Source organism: Heterocephalus glaber, unplaced genomic scaffold (assembly GCF_053883595.1).
Source record: "Heterocephalus glaber isolate CG9 unplaced genomic scaffold, H.glaber_assembly_v1.0 deba00001550, whole genome shotgun sequence".
In the NCBI taxonomy this organism is placed as follows: Eukaryota; Metazoa; Chordata; class Mammalia; order Rodentia; family Bathyergidae; genus Heterocephalus; species Heterocephalus glaber.
In genome coordinates, this window is record NW_028258343.1 from 25491615 (window position 1) to 25510100 (window position 18486).

An 18486-nucleotide genomic window follows, 5' to 3' on the forward strand; every position below is an offset into this window, starting at 1 on the left:
TATTACATCGGGAGTCTATAGAAAGAGTAATGGGAAGAATCCTGATAGCAGTGAACCAGTTGAAAATGTCTATTTTCAATTTGTGGCAATGTTGCAAAGTGTAGGGAAGCAGGCAGAGTGGGAGGACAAGCACTATGCCATGTGAAACAGGGTCACTTATTAATGGGAAGTGAAGCAGGAGTTATTCCTTTCAAATTGCTTCTTAAAACTATAGATCCGAGGCCAGGAATTTAGCTCAGTGGTTTCGCTGCCTGCTCCACAGGCACAAGGACCTGAGTTCAATCCCTGGTACCAAAATAAATAAATAAATAAACAAACAAATAAACAAACAAACAAACAAATAAATAAAACTATAGATCCAAGAGGTAGGATTTGTCAATCCAAATCAGAGAATAAGAACTGAGGGGAGAGCTGTGTGCTCTATGCATTGACAAATTCCAAGTCCAGATAGATTTCCCCTCATTCAAACACACTTGAAAAGTGGAAGGAAAGAAAGGAAGAAAAAGGAAAAGAAACTACTTGCAGAAAAAAAAAAAAAACAACCTATGCACCAGGGAACAGAAACATACTGAAATTTTGGTGCAGATGGATAATCATGAAAAAAATTACAATGTGCTTTTAAATTCACTCATAATTGCACTGGAAACCTTTAGGGCAATAAAAGACAAGTGTGAGAACCTTTGAATCTGAGCTGAAGACAACTCATATGTACAAAACAGCTTCTGTATGTTAGACTTTTCTACATTGGCCCTAAGTAAGACTACCTTCTTGTAAGTATAGCTGATGTCATTTGAAATCAAAGTCCAATCTTGCTGTTGGTGAGCAACAAAGTTGGTTTATGTCTCAGCCTTTTAAAAACAAAAGTTTGGCTGGGAAGAATGAGACACTGAGATTTGAAGTGGCCAGAGTTTGGAGGAGTTGGATGGCTCTGACTCACTTAGACCCTCAAATAGATGAAACCTCTCTGCTGGAGAGGCTGGTCCTGCCTCCCACTGCACTCTCCTGTGACTTCACCCAGGGCTTTGGGAGAGGATGCCAGGCTTCCACATCACCTGGTGGTCCTGCTCCTTGGGATTTTCAGTGCGCTGGTGAGAGCTAATGTTGGCACTATCCACAGGGCCAGGATTTTGGAGGATTGTGGATGCTGGTAGGGCACCATTTGTGTGGACTCAGAATGCTTCCTGGGCTGCCTGCTTTCCTTGAGTGGAGACTTACTGAAGTCAGGGGTGAGTGTAATTCCAGTCTGAGTTTATCTCATCTGAGATGGGGGGAGAAAGTCCATCAGCCTGTTCTGCATCTGTCTCATCAGCTCTTGAACATGGGGTCAGAATATCTTTTTTCAGCATCTGAAAGAATCTCCATCTGTCTGTCTGATATATATGGAGTGGCATGTTAGTGCACAAGAGAAAATATGAAGCAGAAGCTTCTTGGAGCTCCCATTAACTGACCCAGTAGAGAAGCAAAGCAGTGTGAGTGGTAGAATCCAGCAGCAGTGTCTTGTCACATTTGAACGAGGAGCTTAGACATTAGCTATGTGTATCTCAAGTTTAGTCAGTTGTGAATGCAGTTGTAGCTGCTGTTGCATTAGAGCCTCTGACATGTGATAAATAGCTATGGGTGTGGTGGCTATACCAGTAAGCCTAAAGTAATCCAAATAATAATTCCCAAATCGTCCTAAAAGCAGCATGGATCAAACAGCAGGGATTGCTGTGTTCTTTCACCATCTTTCTTTGGGGCTATGTCAGCTCTGTAGATTAGTCTGCAAGTTAATCTGAGGGAGCTTGATAATTTTGCCAGCTCACAGGACATCAAGATCACAGAGCAAGCTGGAAGTGTGAGCCTCAGACCAACAGCAGCAGGTACACCCTTTTCAGGACCTGTAATTGCAGAATTGCAGACCCCACCCCACTACTGAATCTGGTAGCAAGATTCTCATCTTGTTTGCATGCACATTAAAGTTCAGAAACAAGCTCCTGGATGCTTTGCAGAACAACTGTGATTGTAGGTGTCCACTTTTGGAAGAGAAGAATTCTATTGAGGTTCAAATCTGCACTGTTTTGTGAGCAATAGCCAATGGTTCAAACACATTGTGTGAGAGATTTGAGAGAAGAGCAGAATTTGAGGGTTGATGACAAGGAGCCTTCCTTTCACCAGCTTTCCTGAGTGAGGGAAATAGAAAGCAAACCTAGGCAGTTTGGCCCTAGAGTCAACATTAGGCACATTAATTCTCAAGCACCCTCATAACTACCTATATAAGAAATTTAGTAGAGAAGTCTAAATTACGGTACATATTCCTCACTGAAGGACATGGTGGAGAGGAGATGCCTCAAAAGAGAGGGTAGGAGCACACTCCCTGTAGCTTTGTGTAAGTCGAAGAAAGGAGTGGGAGTGAAAGTGTGTGTGTAGATATGTGGACTAGAGAACTTTTGCCCAATCATAATCCACATGATTCTGACTACACCAAATACAACTTCTTGTTTCTAGATAGCATAATGATTACAAGGCAGAGTCAGGCAAGGCTCTGACTGAGGAAGGGGAGTACAAGTTGGTGCTGTGTGGAAAGGAACTAGAGTTCAGAATCAGCTTCCTGCCCACTCCCAGTGCTAGATTCAACTGCAGGGCTCCTGGAGCTTGGGTGACTCCTTCTTTGCCTTCTAACCTTAGGAAGTCATCTTTAGGGTGGATTAAAGATTTACGTATAAAACACTTTCACACTCAGAGAGCTATAATATTTCAGAAGATGCTTTGATTCTGTTCAGACACAAAGGGCTCCATCAAGACAGCCAATAGTGGAAGGGGCTTCTGGAGTGCCATACCACTGCTCCCAGTGCAGAGGAAGGGGCTTCCAGGCTGCTGTACCACCGCTTCAAGTGCAGAGGAGGTGAGCCACGTGAACACTTACAGCACACACCCCCTCAAATTGCCCCCCCATTGAAATGAGGAGACACATAAACAAGTCTCAAAACCAGACTTCCAGGTCACCTACAGCAACCCCAAAGGGAAATGAGATGGAGTACTCTGATACTCAATCACCTAGACTGCCTGAACTGGCAACAAAAGAGGATCTGGAAAAAATGAAATCAGAAATAATTTCTCAGATAACAGCAGAGATTGTGCCCCTAGTGCAAGACATGATTAATAAATCTAGAGAGGAGCTGAAGAACTTGATGGAATCCCAACATAGGAAATAAACGGAATCCATAAAACACATGCAAACAGATTTCCAGATGATTAAAAACTCCACTGAAAGTCTACACAGCAGAATGAGCTAATGTGAGGACAGAATTTCAGACATAAAAGATAAGATTGCAATTAGTGACTAGGAAAAGAAAAAATTGCTTCAAAATTGAAAGGGACCATGAGAAATCGATCCAGCAGCTCCTAGATGATGCAAAGAAGAATAACATAAGACTGATTAGAGTCAACAAAGAAACAGAAGAGAGTACAGATGACATAAAAAAAAATGTTCACAGAAGTGATGGCAGAAAACTTCCCAAGCAGGGGAAAAGAACTTGACATACAGATAAGTGAGGCATATAGGACTCCAACTAGTCTTGATCAAAAAGAATCTACACATAGGCATATAATTGTTAAGATTTCAGAAACCCAACAGAAGAACAAAGTTCTACAAGCAGTTAGAGAACAGAAACAAATCACATACAAAGGAAAGCCCATCAGAATCACAGCAGACTTCTCAACACAAACACTCAAGGCAAGAAGAGCTTGGAGTGGTGTGTTTCAAGTCCTAAAGGAAAACAGCCTCCAACCCAGACTGATGTACCCTGCAAAACTGTCTTTCAAAATTGATGGAGAAATAAGATACTTTCATGACAAAGAGCACCTTAGGAACTTCATGAATACCAAACCAGCACTCCAAAAAATTTTAGACAATATCCTAGGAAAAGACAATGAGGATCACAAACCTCGGAAGCACAGCAGAATGAATCCATTGGGTGCAACAAGAAATTAAATGTAAAGGAGGGAAATCCAACAAAAAGATAAAGTCATGACAACGACAAGTCAATATGTATCAGTTATAACCATCAATGTTAATGGTCTCAATTCACCAATCAAAAGAAATAGACTGGCAGAATGGGTCAAGAAGCAAAATCCAACAATATGCTGCATACAAGAAACACACTTTATTCAAAAAGAAACTCATAGACTGAAAGTAAAGACGGAAAAACAATACTCCATGTGATGGGAACCCAAAAAAAAGCAGGACTAGTTATCCTCTTTGCAAATCAAGTGGATTTCAAACCAACACTGATTAAGAGAGACAAAGAAGGATGCTACATCCCTGTAAAGGGAACAATCAATCAGGAAGAGATGACAACCATAAATATCTATGTGCCAAACTCTAGTGTGCCGAACTACATAAAACAAATACTAACACATGAAAAGTCATATATGCACTAATACAACAGTATTGGGGGAACTCAATACCCCACTGTCACAAATAGATAGATCAACTAGACTAAAAATAAGTAATGAAATACTAGAACTCAATCAAACTCTTGAACAAATGAACTTAACACATGATAACAGAGTGTTCCACCCTGCAAAATCAGAATACACATTCTTTTCAGCTGCTCACAGGTCATTCTCCAAAAGAGATCACATACTCGCTCATAGAACATGTTTAAGTAAGTGCAAAGGAATTGAAGTTATCCCCTGTATACTATCAGACCATAGTGTGATGAAATTGGAGATCAATAGCAAAAGAAACCACAAAAACGTCATAAACACATGGAAAATGAACAACATACTTCTGAATAACCAATGGGTCACAGAAGAAATTAAAGAAGAAATCAGACAGTTCCTACAATTAAATGACAATGACAATACAACATATTGGAATCTATGGATCACAGTGAAAGCAGTCTTATGAGGGAAATTCACAGCAGTGAATACTCACATGAGGAAAACAGAGCGAGCCCAATTAAACAACCTGATGCTGAACCTCAAGCTTCTACAATGAGAAGAGAAGGACAAACCCAAAGCTCACAAAAGGGAGGAAATTATAAAGATCAGGGCAGAAATTAATGTAATGGAGATTAAGAGAACAATACAAAAAAAATCAATGAAGCCAAGAGTTGGTTCTTTGAAAGAATCAACAAAATTGACAAACCCTTAGCCAACCTTATCAGAAAAAGGAAAGAAAAGGCCCAAATCCATGCAATTAGGAATGAAAAGGGTTTAATTACAATGGACCCAGCAGAAATCCTGAGGATCTTCAATACTTACTTCAAGAATCTATATGGCAATAAGATGGAAAACACAGAAGAAATGGACATATTCCTAGATATGTATGAATTACCAAAGTTCAACGAAGACTTAAAAATTCAAAACAACCTAATATCAATCAATGAAATTGAAAATGTAATTAAAAACTTACCAACTAAGAAAAGCCCAGGTACTGATGGCTTCACTGCTGAATTCTACAAGACATTTAGAGAGGAACTACTGCCACTACTGTTTAACCTCTTCAACGAAATTGAAAGTGAAGTGATACTCCTGCGAGTAAGCATCACCTTGATCTCCAAAGCAGAGAAAGACCCAACCCCAAAAGAGAACTATAGGCCAATCTCACTAATGAACATAGATGCAAAAATCCTTAATAAGATACTGGCAAATAGAATGTAGAAGATCATCAAGAAGATCATACACCCTGACCAAGTGGGATTCATCCCAGGCATGCAAGGATGGTTCAACATACGCAAATCAATCAATGTAGTACACTATATCAATAGAGCCAAGGACAAAAACCATATGATTATCTCCATAGACGCAGAAAAAGCATTTGACAAAATCCAACATGCATTTATGATAAAAACCCTACAAAAAACAGATGGTCTCTACCTCAATCTGATAAAAGCTATGTATGAAAAACCAACAGCCAATATCATACTAAATGGTGAAAAACTGAAATCCTTCACACAAAATCAGGAACAAGACAAGGATATCCACTATCACCACTCCTGTTCAGTATAGTTTTGGAAACATTAGTCATAGCCATTAGACAACAGAAAGAAAAGGAATAAAGACAGGAAATGCAGAAGTCAAATTGTCATTATTTGCAGATGACATGATACTCTATATAGAAGACCCCAAGAACTCCACCAAAAGTCTTCTAGACTTAATAACCAAATTCAGTAGAGTAGGTAGATACAAGGACAACACACAAAAATCAATAGCTTTCCTCTTCACAAACAACAGAGTCACTGAGAGAGAAATAGGGCAAACAATTCCTTTCACAATAGCATCCAAAAACTGAAATACCTAGGAATCAATCTAACAGAAGAAATCAAAGACCTCTTCTCTGGAAACTATAGCACTTTGAAAAAGGAGATTGAAGAAGATATCAGAAAATGGGAAGACATACCCTGCTCCTGGGTAGTAAAAATAGCCATACTTCCAAAACTGCTATATAGATTCAAATCAATCCCAATTGAAATCCCAGCAGCATACTTCACAGACCTTGAGAAAACAATCCAAAATTTCATTTGGAACAAGAAGAGACCCAGAATAGCAAAAGCAATTCTAGGTAACAGAGACATGGCGGAGGGTATTACAACCCCCAACTTGAAACTATACTACAAAGCTACTGTGATAAAAACAGCATGGTACTGGCAAAGAAACAGACCTGAGGACCAGTGGAACAGATGAGAACATTTAGAAACAATTCCAGACACACTCAGCCACCTCATCTTTGGCAAAGGAGCCAAAAACCCTCACTGGAGGAAAGATAGCTTCTTTAATAAATGGTGCTGGAGAAAATGAGTTTCAACTTGCCAAAGACTAAAACTAGTCCTATATCTCTCACCATGCACTAAACTAAAATCCAAATGGATTAAATATCTAAATATTAAAACAAACTCTGAACCAGCTTGAACAGAGATTAGGTAGAACTCTTGAAGACATTGGTGTAGGAAAAGATTTTATGAACAAAACTTCAGTTGCCCATGAACTAGCACAAAAATCAATAAGTGGGATCTCTTCTTACTAAAAAGCTTCTGCACAGGAAGAGAAACCACCAGCAGTGTGAAGAGACAACCCACAATGAGCGAAAAAATCTTCACCTGCTCTTCCTCAGATAAAGGTCTACTATGTCGAATCTGTAAAGAACTTAAAAAGATCAGACCTCCCAAATTTAAAGACCCAATCCAAAAAGGGGCATCTGAAATGAACAGACATTTCTCAGATAAAGAAGTAGAAATACCAAATAAACATATGAAAAAATGTTCAACATCACTGATCATTCAAGAGATGCAGATGAAAACAACGATGAGATTCCACTTCACTCCAGAAAGAATGGCTGCCATCATGAAATCAACCAATAAGAAATTCTGGCAGGGCTGTGGGGAAAGAGGAACACTGCTCCACTGCTGGTGGGAGCGTAGACTGGTGCAACCACTGTGGAAATCAGTATGGAGATACCTCAAAGAACTAGGACTGGAAGTCCCATTTGACCCCGCTATTCCCCTGCTGGGTATCTTCCCCAAAGAATTAAAAGAATCATACCACAGTGATATATGTGCACCCATGTTCATAACAGCACAGTTTGTAATAGCTAAAACTTGGAAGTAGCCCAAATGCCCATCAACTGGAGACTGGATAAAGAAAATGTGGTGTTTTTATTAAATGGAGTACTACTCAGCCATAAAGAGATATTTATAGCTAAATGGATGCACATTGAGGTGGTACTCTTAAGTGAAATAAATAGGACACACGTGTTAATGCTGAATAGTTTCTCTAGTGTGAGAAACTGAAAGTGTAAATAAGGACTAGAAGGTATAATAGATAATGTGAAATAGGAAGAAAAGGGGCAAAAGGGAAGAGGGAGGAAAGAAGGGAATGGAATTAATATGAAAAAATGGAAACAAAGTCTTTGTTAATAGGGAGGGATGAAGGGGTTGAAGGGAGGGCCGGGGAAGGGGGAAAATGAGAACCAAGAGAGATTATGTAAAGGTGCAGATTCCCAATGATGAATGTCATTATATTGTATACCTAAAATGTACCAATAAAATAATATTTTAAAAAAAGATAACCAATAGTGTAAGTCTCTGATGGAGGTTGAGGTTTTTGTCAGGGGCCTGGCCTGGGGTCCCCTGCAAGCTGCAGAGTCCACAGCTCAGAAACCTGGAGTTGTGGGCAGAAGGGAGAGAGGACAATCCCCTGCCTGCTCTCTCTTGTCGTGCATCCTGACTCACACTGGGTGCCAGCCGCACTGCAGCCAGGTCCTCCCTCTTAACCGGGCAGCCCTGCAGTCCCTGCTGAGTGCGCGTCACCCGATGTGCATAGTTCAGCCAAGTCGAAACCCGAAATCCACTACCACACTGAGTTAAGATCATAACCCTAAATACACACAGACACTGTGAGCAAGGTCATGTGCTGAAAGTCTTTTACTAAAAGTAAGTCATTGGAAAATTGTTTGATAAATTATAATTTATAAGGAAAATATATGTAAGGCTATTTTAAAACTTACATTTTAAAGTAACATTGTCAGCATATTTTGAATTATTTAAAACATTAGGTTAAAATCAGGAAATAATCTATACATATCCAATTTCGACTATAGAATTCAAATTGACATATATTCAGAGTTTGACATGGAACTACATTTATATCAGCACTGTTTATATCTGGATGCTGGTGTGCCAAGATAATTATTTTTCTTTATATTTCTTATATTTTAGTGTAATAAGCATTACTATTATTAACAACAAACAATATAAATTTTAAAATTCTTTGGATTTCTATTCACTGCCATGATGTTCTTTATTCTTAAAGCACTTCTTCCTTTCTTTTTTTATTCTTTCATTGGTACATTTTAGGTATACAATACGTTTACATTTATCACTGGGTGCTTGTACCCGTGCATGATGTATCTTGGTTCTTATTTTTCCCCATTCCCTGTGCGCCCTTCAACCCCTCCACCCTTCCCTATTTACATAGACTTCTTTTCCATTTTTTTTCTTTCTCATAATTTTTCCTTTCCCTTCTTTCCTTTCCCCTTCCCTTCCCACTTCCCCTACCCCTTTGGACCTTTTCCTATTTCAAATTATCAATTATACATTTTAATCATTTTCATCCTTATTTACACTTTCAGTTTCTCACACTAGAGAAACTATTCAGTATTTACACATGTCCTATTTATTTCACTTGAGTATGGCCTCCATGTGCATCCATTTAGCTATAAATGACTCTAGTTTCTTGTTCTTTATGGCCGAGTAGTACTCCATTTTATAAAAAAACCCCACATCTTCTTTATCCAATTTCCAGTTGATTGGCACTTGGGCTGTTTCCAAGCTTTAGGTATTACAAACTGAAAGCACTTATTCTTAAAGGAATGTCTCTATAGAAATCATGGGTGATTTATATGTTTTCTTTTATTTCTAGTACTGATGATTGAAACTAGGGCCTGGCATATACTTGGCAAACATTCTACCACTGAGCCACACCCCTAGACCTTTTTATTTTTTATTTTGAAGCAGAATCTCACTAAATTACCCAGGCTGGGCTTTAACTTGCCACCCTCCTGTCTCAGCCAACCAAGTAGTGTAGTTGAGATTATGACATGCACCCTCAGCTTGATTTACGTAATTTGGAGACTTTTTAAAGTAATCAACTATGTTGTCTTATGTAATCTTTCCTTTATTTAGCGTATATTTAAAAGTATATAGCAGTTTGTCTCCTAAAATAATTTAAGGCAGTTTATAATATAAAAAGTGAAGGCTAAGAGAAAAAGGGGGAAGTACGTTAGCTTTAGACAGGCATTGCTCCAATTCAGTGATTAAGCACTAGGGTTGACTCGTGTCTGTGGCTAGTACAGAAGAAGGAACACCGGAAGTCACAGCCCTCACGATCAGGAGCGGAGGAGGAAAACATGCTTGGGCCTTGGGGCGCGTGTACTCGGGCGGTCGCGCCTGGCACGCGCCTGCAGCCCCTCCTCGCAATGTTCCCTTGCTGCCTCCCGCAGGCCTCTGCTGTCTGCTGGTCTTCCAGCCCAGGCCTCAGACACGACCAGCGTCCCAAGGGTGCTTGCGGGGCAAAGGCCCTTAGGAGGCAGAGGTGTCCAGAGGGAGGCTGACCTTGCAGGTGGTAGGCTCAGGATGACTTCCCTCTCCGGAGCAAAGGTTTGCTGACTGCTTCTTGTGAAAATTCAGCAGTTCTCAGCTGAGACGCGGATGCACCGTGTGCAGCCCCCACTGTGCCCTTTTGTCGCTGCTGTGGCAGGGAAACTGAGCGGTGCGACCCTGTTCGCTGAGTCCCGAGGAGCAGAGCTGATGAACTCTGCTAAGGCTCTTGCCTCTGCTAGCTGCCACAGGCAACGTCGGGCGCATTCGCCTGAGAACAGGATAAAGTGCAGACTCTCCAGTTTCCAACACAGGGTTGGAGGCAGGCTTTTCTTGAAGACCCACGGTTGTAAAAAGACTGTTTCAGCGAAGGTGTTCCTCTGAGTGAATGTTATCAACAGAGTAAAGTGAAAGTGACAGAAAGAAGAAAACAACGGATAGCTTGCAAGAATCAAACATGGATTATTCAAAGGAAACTATAGAGTACAGTGTATGAATTTAACGGGTTAACAGGACAGGTAAGAATCAAGTCTAGCGATCCCCAAAGAAAAATTATGATTAGATATTAGTTAACTTCTGAAGCAGTGGGTCAAAAATAATTATTTTTAGATATATTTTTATTCATGCACAAGAAATCTATCTAAAAAGATGTCTTTTTTGTGTAACATTTGCACATAATGACGCCAATGCAAGGCACGCTTAAGTCTTCACACTTCAAAGAAATGACCTTTCAGCCACACTTGGGGAAAGTAAGCAAATTCATGGGGCATTCCAGTTGCCAAGGACACTTATAATCATTTCCTTAATTGTCCTTGACAATCTTATCATTAAAGATGTGGGACATTAATTAATGATGGCACATCTATTCCTGGAGAAACAGGCCTTGTGGGCACAATAGAGAGCTTATTCTTTGTGCATTCTTTGTGGCTGCTGTTTCCACAGTGTGGGTCTTCCCTGTCACACGCGTCTCCTGGATGGCATGTAAACATTTGGAGCACTCGATTGTGCGAGGATTGGATTGAATACAATCAGTGCTGATAATGCTGGAAATATGTTCAAAACCAATGTTCCCCAAAGAAGCTTTTATGCCTAGATTAGTATCAGTGTTTAATTGACAGCCTCTTCACTTGGTTAATTACTTGGTCTATTGTGGCAGGGAGAGGGGAAAGGACAAAAGCATTTGTGTTATGAATAGTTGCCAATAAGGAAATCAAACAAGAGCAGGCTGAACACCCTGCTGCAGATACCGTTTTGCATAAAGTCTTCCTTGTACACCATATGAATTTTTTTGAATGACCGTCCTTAGAAAAATGAAAATTGTTGAAATAGAGTCTGTCTTTCAAAACACAAGTTAGGACCTTTGTATTTTTAAGCCATCGTGGAGGCCTTTTGCTATAAATAAAAAGGTGCAGAAGCTGAGATATGAAATGGAAATACATATTGAGGATTTATTCTTTGCCTTTGAAATTCAGTATAAAACCTTTCTTTGTGAAAATAAACAAATTAGGATACTATGAAAACACATGCACACATTTAATCTTTATACCTTGAGTTCATAACTCTGTAATTTACTAATAGCTATTTCTTTCCCAGATTTTTCTAGAAGAATGTTAGTGCAATTCTTATTTACTCTGCAATAATACAATGGTGCCTAAGAATATTGAGCATATAAATGAATTCAGAACTGAAGTTGCTCTTAGTTCATCTCCTCTTGTAGGGCCTCTATATGTTGTTATCCTAAGGTTCAGTCCAAGGCTTGGATCCAGGTTCTCTGTCCTTCTCTGTCTCTGTATGGCTTACAATGTCGTCTATACACCGGTGACTCTTGTGTCAGCATTCCAGCTGGTGCTCATTCCCTGAACACCACCTGGATGTCTAGTGGAACATGTTCAAAGCTAAAGCCCTGCTTCTCCCATGGTTCCCCACCTTTCCCTCTCCAGTCTTCCCTTCTTCCTCTGAGACAGATCCCAGGAGGGCTGTGTGTGTGTGTGTGTGCGTGTGTGTGTGTGTGTGTGGTGTACCCACATGTTACTGAAATCTCCTGGCTGGGCTTCTCTCCCTTCTTTTCTCTTTCATGCTGTTTTCGGTTATCCGTCTTAGGACCTAAGCATCTCACACATGCAGCTTCATTTTAATCTTCATTGAAAATGTGGGCACAATTACCCCCATTTTCCACATCAAGAATGAAGAATCAGAGAACTTGAGACTAGGGAAGAGCAGACCAGATTTTAGGCCTAGCCTTTCTGACTGCTAAGCCAATGTTTTTTGTATTACACCACAATATGTGTGGTGTATCACAATGCATGTATGTTACCCTCAGGACACAAAACCTGTTAGCTGAGCAGTTGTTTGGCAGCTGTGTCCTGACCAGAGAGGGCTGCACTGAATGAATGCTTCATTTCATTACAGAAAAAAATTGAATGCAAACTTTGGTGCTGTTGGAGACAAACCTTCAACCAGACTCCCGCTCTGCGAGGGCCGGAAGATGACCCAGCCACTGTCCTTTGCAGGAATAGCGCAGGAACACTGGAGAGCAAGCCAGAGAAGGCAGAAGCAAAGGGCATGACTTGGCTCTAATACCCAGAATTCAATCTGCGCACAGATACTCAGGTGGATGCATTTATGAGGCTTTTTAAAGATCACCGTTGATGCCAAGAACCGAGGCCAAGGAGCGATGTATGGACTAAAGTGAGGCACACTCCAGAGCTACAGGGTCGGGAGTCCCATAGCTCCACTGCAGCTCATGTCACACTGGAACTGTTAGCCATTCATCTGGATAAAGCAGATGTTCAGTATTTCCATTATTTGGGAAGAGGAATACTCTCATAAATCATCTAATCTCCTTTCTTTCATTTAGGCCTAGATTGGTGTATATATGGATAAACTGATGTCTTTTGTTTGCTTAAAGATTCCTAGGCATTGGTTTCCCTGATTGTTGTATTCTAGCAAAGTAGTGGGAACCCGCACACTGGTCATACAGTCATTTCTGTGCATAAATACGATGCCACAGGCCCACCACAGTCAAAATCATGACTTACCACATGGCTAGCAGGTAGGAACTGCCAACCCCAGTCTGCAAATGCAAAAACTGAGACTTGGTAATAAGATAAATCCTGCCACTAGTCAGCTGCAAGTATTTTCTCTGTGTTTGATCTGCAGCTTTGTGGCTTGTATTTTTACTCAGTTTTTTTTCAACTTTCAGAAATTTATTATCCTAAATTAAGTAAATGATCAAAAACCACATTCAACTAAATGAGGAAACAATTACTTTTGTTTCAGTTATAATCACTATCAGATAGAGGCAGGTATGTGTACTGCAGACTGGTTCCTTTATCGATCTGAGGTAGCCCAGGTCAGCAGGCCAACGTAACAGTTCTACAAGGCACCACTGATTTTGGGATATAATGCTAGCATCTAATACAGACAAAATTTTGAATATGGCATTTTTCACAGATTTTTCTTCAATTTCCTGATTTTATATTGGATTGACACTGATATTACATTCATTATACTTTAACTTTGCATTTAATTCTCTCCTCAAATCTATGGAAAGATTCCTTCGAAGTCCCAGATGCATATTATTCCCTCAGGTATACCTCTACACTCAACTGAGCGTACCTCAGGCCCTGTACAATTATGGTTTATACTTAATTTAATCCTACAAAAACACGATTTTGTGTTTTTCCTGTGGCAAATATTTTCAAATAGATTCTTCCTCATGCCTTTGTGATACTTCCTAAAATCCTTCCATGTTTATAATCACATGACAACCAAATGCATACATATATATATGTGTGTGCACCCATGCACACACGCACACACATATGTATGCTCTCTTAGAAGTAGAGGGGCCAAAACCTAGTTAAAACATTCCCGGGATCATGTATTAGAACAGACTCTTTGATAGGTCTGGATCATTTTACTAATTTCTGCTCTCAGAGCTCAAATATAATCAACTATTACTATCCATACACTCTGTTCTCAGTCTTTCTTAACATTCATAGAACGTGGCCCAACAACTGATTTTAGCTATTAAACCTTCTATGAATCTACTATTTTTGCTAAATTAACATCTTCTGCATTTCTCTAATTCTTAACATAATGGTACTTCTAACTGTCAAGAAATGAGCTGCATTATAAAAAGTTCATCACAGTGTAGCAAACAAACTATTTGGTAAAATGTGCCCATATAAAAGCTACTATGAAAATTGGTTACCAACTTCTGCCAGACATGGTAGAACATACTTGTGCTCCCAGATGCTCAGGAAGCTCAGGAAGGAGGACCACCAAGTTCAAGGTCAGTCTAGGACCTTGTGTGATCCTGTCTAAAAGTTTTTAAAAGCCTGAGGATGTAGTTCAGCTCTCCCTGGGCTCAAGTCTCAGTACAAAAAAGAAAGAAGGAAAGAAATTGTTCTTTTCTCATCCTAGACAATTATAAAAACTCCATTCAACCTAGACAGAAATGATTAATGGGCAGGAACAAAAGCATCAGAAAAATGTTAGTAAATGCTAGCTTACACATTCTGCTGTTCAACTATTTTTGTTCTATAAACTTCTATTTCATCTTCCTACTCATAAGTTTTAATACTTTTAATAATTTTTTCTACTCATTTCTCCTAAGAAATTTCTACTCATATCTCTAAGATGTTTTTTCACTTAATCAATGGTTTTCAAACTTCATTATGAGTGGAACTCCTGTTCCAATGGAACCTTACACAGAAACCCAACATACAAAATAGTCAAAAGCAGAACTACTCTGATACAGAGGGGAGAGGTGCTGGTAGTTTAAGAACCACTACTCTAAGTCATTCAAGAAAGCTGAAATAAAGATACAGTCAACTAAGGTTTCTTAATTTCCATAATAATAAACAATTTCCCTATTCACTCCAATATTTAAGAATATTCTTTGAACATAGCTGCGTTTACCTCAGCTCCCTAACAGAATGTATAGTGCCTTACATAGTATTAGATAAAGATCTAATGGTTTAAATTATTTCTTTTTTCATACTATCCAAGTGTAAATTAAGTATAAGACAATCCTACAACAATTAAAGTGAGTTTAAAAAATATTTAACATGTAATACAAAAATTTTCTAAAAATTACCACTGCTTTATAACATGGGCTTTGCTCCAAAGACTATTCAAATAGCTCTTTAGTCTTAACTCAAGAAAGCAAAACTCACTCTAGTTACTCTGAGAATACCTTCCTGTACAATGGTTCTGTTGCTATATTTTGAGATTTTTAAAAATTCCTTAGTTTTATATACAATATTTTAAACCTGATTTGCTTGAAAAGGCAAAGAAAATCATGTCAGGTCAATTTTTAGCTTTCTCAAAGCTTACATTAGGTTTTACAAATAGCAAAACATGAAAACTTCCTTTCTAAAATAAGTTCACTTGTGTTTCTCAGGCTATTCCCTCACATTTATCAACCTCCTTTAAAGGCCTTTTAAACTGACTTTTCACAAGCTGAAGCCTTCCATAACCAACTCTGTGCTTAGCTTTATAAAAAGCACCCTTGTTCTTCTATGTTCCTCACTGGCTGGACGGGCAGCACCAGGTGTGAAATACGGCTCCACAGCCCGCTTAATTTGTCTGAGTCCATGTGGTTGAAGGAGCTGGGAGTGTCCGAGTTGGTAAACTTGGCCCAGAGTAAATCCCTCACTTTTCCTTCAGTTTCTCTTGGGCCTACATTTGCTTCTAATGTTTCTGCTTCCAGCAGAACCATCAGGACAAGGACCACATCTTTAAAGGCAGCATTCTCATGATCACAATACTTATAGAAGATCAAAGTGGAGCCTGCAGGAAGAGATTCAAAGTGGTGTACCACAGCAGCCTTCTGGTCATTCTCAAATCCATAGCTCAGCTCCAAGTTAACAAACAGCTTAACTGCGTCACTGTCCTGCAAGGCTCTCTCAGGCCCATTAATTGTAATGGCAGAGACTTTCTGAGAAGAGGTGTAGGCATCAGAACATGGTGGTTCAGGCACTTCAGGGCCTCTTCCCTCTTGAGCTGCTGTAAATATGATGGTGGCTGGCTCGGTGGGGTTTGAAGCATCGAGGTGCTTCTGCAGAAACTTATGTCCTCGCTGCCACAGGAAGGAACTCTGGCCTGGAAATTTATCCTTTAATTGGCTAAACTGAGCCAAGAAGGCCTCCAAAGCTGGATTTTGGGGCACTTGCTGGGCTGGAGATGAACAGTAGCTACTAACAGAACTTAGCACAAGAGCCACAATCAGGGAACCAAAAAAGATGGGGCCATAGTTCCAAAACCTCTTCTTCTTAATCTTTTTTATAGTATCCTGTGCAATCTCTGTTTTCTCCCAAAGTTTGTGTTTCTTCTTCATGACTTCCAGCCTCTGGTGAAGGCCGTTGCCTCCTCTGGGAGTCCTAACTCTCTGCTCTGGAATGACCGGGCTCCTGGCCTCCGGGGAGTCTGTAGTAGATAGCCCCTGAGAAGGTTCGGTTCTGTCACTTATTTCCTCAGGGAGGGAGGCAGAGCTGCTTCCCAAGTTTGCCTTTGCTCCTCTTCCCTGGTCACTTGGAGAATGATTAGCATCTGGATCCAAAGGCTCCTTACCCAGATTTTCTGAAGGGAGGTGATCCTTTTGGCCCCATCCTGAAAACTCGGGTTGTTCTAATCCTGTTTTATCTTTTGGATAGTTCCCAAGTTTATTTCATCTGAACTTCCCGATTTCTCACCTGTACTTGCGGTTTCTGGACCTTCGTTGCTAAGACCAGAGGCAGGGGTGGTGTCTGAGCTTCTTCAGTGGATCTTGCCGTGACTGTGATTTCCTGTTCCTGAGAACTCACTGATGGATCATTTTCCAAATCCTTTGAGAGTCCTCTGAAGGATCCCTAGGTCCGCTGTCCTTCATGGTTGTGTTCTATCGCTTCAGTGCCTGGGTTTCTTTGTGAAGATACCTTGTTTTCTTCTTGTCCCAAGTCCCAACAGACTCAGGCTTCCTTGGACCCAGGAAACAGGGTTATATGCCTTGACTTGTTTTCTGTTTGTGCCTGTCGGAGGTGAGGGTGGGGAGGGTCAGTTCTGAAAAACCGGAGGAGGGAGGAAGGTGGTCTCATGGGGCGACCCGGGCAGAGCTGGGAAACGCTGCCCATCCCTGGGCACTAATTTAGGGAACTCTAGGTCGCCTCCTTCTGCAGGCTTTCACGAGGGGCCGGCGGGTTAGGCGGAGCAGGAACTGAGTGACTGTAGCTTTGGTTTCATTTCCGTTCCTCTGCCGATGTCACTACATGGAAGCCACTTCCATTTCCCTCTTTAGTTCTCAGAAGCCAGAAGCCCCCAGAGCTGAGTCTTCACTCAGTTTTTATTGAAATGAAAGCCTTACAAGAGAAAAAGGTCAATATTGTGAGATTTGATAATGTGATTGGACTAACACAGAAATGTAGTAATTCTGTTTGTAACACAGAAATTAATACAGGATTGATATCATAATGCCACTTCTTTAGGGTTGTTGCCTTGACTTTAGCACAGAGAAAATATTATTCAGATTAAATATTAACCAAAAATAATATGCTTAATTTATTTATTTTCTCTATATCCCAATTTAGGTCATTTTAGATCCCATAAATGACTTCAGTATTACTAAAGGTGTACTTTCATATTCATCGTGCTTAGTGTTCAATTTAAACATTTGAGACACGAGCCTTTTTATGAGATACAGCATAATGTCATGAGGCTGACCACGTCTAACAAACAGTTTGGTGCCACAAGAGAGCTTCTTAATGCTGGTGGAAGCAAACAACACTGTGCATATAATTTGTGTGTAGCACCTGGTAGTATAGCATAATTTGACTCTAGGATATATTCAGATTTAAGGTTTACTATGCCAAGATTGCAGCAAGATTTCCTAGATATTTATCACCAATGAAAGAAATGTCTGTAATGTTGCCCCAGAAATTCCCACACAGCATTACAGTGGCCTGCTTTTCAGCAGAGCTGGAGAGGCTCGCGCGGTGGAATCCAGTGCCTTGGCAATTGCCAAGGTCATTGCTGGACAGCTATGACTGTGTCTGTGCCAGAATATGCCTCCACTTCAAATGGACAGGTAGAAGAAGAGGAAAAACTAAAACATAAATGCTCATACTTGGTAGGTATAAAAACAATCACATACCAATCCTATGATTACTTCAAATTATAATTGAAGTATTTTAATTAGTATCTGGCTAATTTGACTATAACTGTCTTGCCTACATTATTCATTTTGGCCCTTATATACTTAATGTCTATAAATTTATTTGATTCCCACATATACACAACAATTGAACATATAATAGATCAATAAAATTCATTATTTGAAGCCTAGAATTCTCATTTACTGTCCACTCCTCAATCCACACAAACTTGCTCATCTTTGTTAGTTACTGAAAATTGTCCAGGCAGCAAT

General features: G+C 40.1%; 1 pseudogene; it reads right to left on the reverse strand.

The window, feature by feature from the left end:
• Positions 1 to 15463: 15463 nt before the first annotated feature.
• LOC101715867 (torsin-1A-interacting protein 2 pseudogene) lies at positions 15464 to 16956 on the reverse strand (annotated as a pseudogene).
• Between the last annotated feature and the right edge of the window lie 1530 nt (positions 16957 to 18486).